The sequence below is a fragment of the Perna viridis genome, chromosome 14 (genome assembly GCF_037379345.1).
Source record: "Perna viridis isolate PV_CMFRI_1.1 ecotype Kerala chromosome 14, ASM3737934v1, whole genome shotgun sequence".
Lineage (NCBI taxonomy): Eukaryota > Metazoa > Mollusca > Bivalvia > Mytilida > Mytilidae > Perna > Perna viridis.
Window position 1 is genome coordinate 2954344 of NC_142458.1, and position 3593 is coordinate 2957936.

Consider the following 3593-nt stretch of genomic DNA (forward strand, 5'->3'; position numbering starts at 1 on the left):
CTAACCCTAACCCTAACCCTAACCCTAACCCTAACCCTAACCCTAACCCTAACCCTAACCCTAACCCTAACCCTAACCCTAACCCTAACCCTAACCCTAACCCTAACCCTAACCCTAACCCTAACCCTAACCCTAACCCTAACCCTAACCCTAACCCTAACCCTAACCCTAACCCTAACCCTAACCCTAACCCTAACCCTAACCCTAACCCTAACCCTAACCCTAACCCTAACCCTAACCCTAACCCTAACCCTAACCCTAACCCTAACCCTAACCCTAACCCTAACCCTAACCCTAACCCTAACCCTAACGCTAACCCTAACGCTAACCCTAACCCTAACCCTAACCCTAACCCTAACCCTAACCCTAACCCTAACCCTAACCCTAACCCTAACCCTAACCCTAACCCTAACCCTAACCCTAACCCTAACCCTAACCCTAACCCTAACCCTAACCCTAACCCTAACCCTAACCCTAACCCTAACCCTAACCCTAACCCTAACCCTAACCCTAACCCTAACCCTAACCCTAACCCTAACCCTAACCCTAACCCTAACCCTAACCCTAACCCTAACCCTAACCCTAACCCTAACCCTAACCCTAACCCTAACCCTAACCCTAACCCTAACCCTAACCCTAACCCTAACCCTAACCCTAACCCTAACCCTAACCCTAACCCTAACCCTAACCCTAACCCTAACCCTAACCCTAACCCTAACCCTAACCCTAACCCTAACCCTAACCCTAACCCTAACCCTAACCCTAACCCTAACCCTAACCCTAACCCTAACCCTAACCCTAACCCTAACCCTAACCCTAACCCTAACCCTAACCCTAACCCTAACCCTAACCCTAACCCTAACCCTAACCCTAACCCTAACCCTAACCCTAACCCTAACCCTAACCCTAACCCTAACCCTAACCCTAACCCTAACCCTAACCCTAACCCTAACCCTAACCCTAACCCTAACCCTAACCCTAACCCTAACCCTAACCCTAACCCTAACCCTAACCCTAACCCTAACCCTAACCCTAACCCTAACCCTAACCCTAACCCTAACCCTAACCCTAACCCTAACCCTAACCCTAACCCTAACCCTAACCCTAACCCTAACCCTAACCCTAACCCTAACCCTAACCCTAACCCTAACCCTAACCCTAACCCTAACCCTAACCCTAACCCTAACCCTAACCCTAACCCTAACCCTAACCCTAACCCTAACCCTAACCCTAACCCTAACCCTAACCCTAACCCTAACCCTAACCCTAACCCTAACCCTAACCCTAACCCTAACCCTAACCCTAACCCTAACCCTAACCCTAACCCTAACCCTAACCCTAACCCTAACCCTAACCCTAACCCTAACCCTAACCCTAACCCTAACCCTAACCCTAACCCTAACCCTAACCCTAACCCTAACCCTAACCCTAACCCTAACCCTAACCCTAACCCTAACCCTAACCCTAACCCTAACCCTAACCCTAACCCTAACCCTAACCCTAACCCTAACCCTAACCCTAACCCTAACCCTAACCCTAACCCTAACCCTAACCCTAACCCTAACCCTAACCCTAACCCTAACCCTAACCCTAACCCTAACCCTAACCCTAACCCTAACCCTAACCCTAACCCTAACCCTAACCCTAACCCTAACCCTAACCCTAACCCTAACCCTAACCCTAACCCTAACCCTAACCCTAACCCTAACCCTAACCCTAACCCTAACCCTAACCCTAACCCTAACCCTAACCCTAACCCTAACCCTAACCCTAACCCTAACCCTAACCCTAACCCTAACCCTAACCCTAACCCTAACCCTAACCCTAACCCTAACCCTAACCCTAACCCTAACCCTAACCCTAACCCTAACCCTAACCCTAACCCTAACCCTAACCCTAACCCTAACCCTAACCCTAACCCTAACCCTAACCCTAACCCTAACCCTAACCCTAACCCTAACCCTAACCCTAACCCTAACCCTAACCCTAACCCTAACCCTAACCCTAACCCTAACCCTAACCCTAACCCTAACCCTAACCCTAACCCTAACCCTAACCCTAACCCTAACCCTAACCCTAACCCTAACCCTAACCCTAACCCTAACCCTAACCCTAACCCTAACCCTAACCCTAACCCTAACCCTAACCCTAACCCTAACCCTAACCCTAACCCTAACCCTAACCCTAACCCTAACCCTAACCCTAACCCTAACCCTAACCCTAACCCTAACCCTAACCCTAACCCTAACCCTAACCCTAACCCTAACCCTAACCCTAACCCTAACCCTAACCCTAACCCTAACCCTAACCCTAACCCTAACCCTAACCCTAACCCTAACCCTAACCCTAACCCTAACCCTAACCCTAACCCTAACCCTAACCCTAACCCTAACCCTAACCCTAACCCTAACCCTAACCCTAACCCTAACCCTAACCCTAACCCTAACCCTAACCCTAACCCTAACCCTAACCCTAACCCTAACCCTAACCCTAACCCTAACCCTAACCCTAACCCTAACCCTAACCCTAACCCTAACCCTAACCCTAACCCTAACCCTAACCCTAACCCTAACCCTAACCCTAACCCTAACCCTAACCCTAACCCTAACCCTAACCCTAACCCTAACCCTAACCCTAACCCTAACCCTAACCCTAACCCTAACCCTAACCCTAACCCTAACCCTAACCCTAACCCTAACCCTAACCCTAACCCTAACCCTAACCCTAACCCTAACCCTAACCCTAACCCTAACCCTAACCCTAACCCTAACCCTAACCCTAACCCTAACCCTAACCCTAACCCTAACCCTAACCCTAACCCTAACCCTAACCCTAACCCTAACCCTAACCCTAACCCTAACCCTAACCCTAACCCTAACCCTAACCCTAACCCTAACCCTAACCCTAACCCTAACCCTAACCCTAACCCTAACCCTAACCCTAACCCTAACCCTAACCCTAACCCTAACCCTAACCCTAACCCTAACCCTAACCCTAACCCTAACCCTAACCCTAACCCTAACCCTAACCCTAACCCTAACCCTAACCCTAACCCTAACCCTAACCCTAACCCTAACCCTAACCCTAACCCTAACCCTAACCCTAACCCTAACCCTAACCCTAACCCTAACCCTAACCCTAACCCTAACCCTAACCCTAACCCTAACCCTAACCCTAACCCTAACCCTAACCCTAACCCTAACCCTAACCCTAACCCTAACCCTAACCCTAACCCTAACCCTAACCCTAACCCTAACCCTAACCCTAACCCTAACCCTAACCCTAACCCTAACCCTAACCCTAACCCTAACCCTAACCCTAACCCTAACCCTAACCCTAACCCTAACCCTAACCCTAACCCTAACCCTAACCCTAACCCTAACCCTAACCCTAACCCTAACCCTAACCCTAACCCTAACCCTAACCCTAACCCTAACCCTAACCCTAACCCTAACCCTAACCCTAACCCTAACCCTAACCCTAACCCTAACCCTAACCCTAACCCTAACCCTAACCCTAACCCTAACCCTAACCCTAACCCTAACCCTAACCCTAACCCTAACCCTAACCCTAACCCTAACCCTAACCCTAAC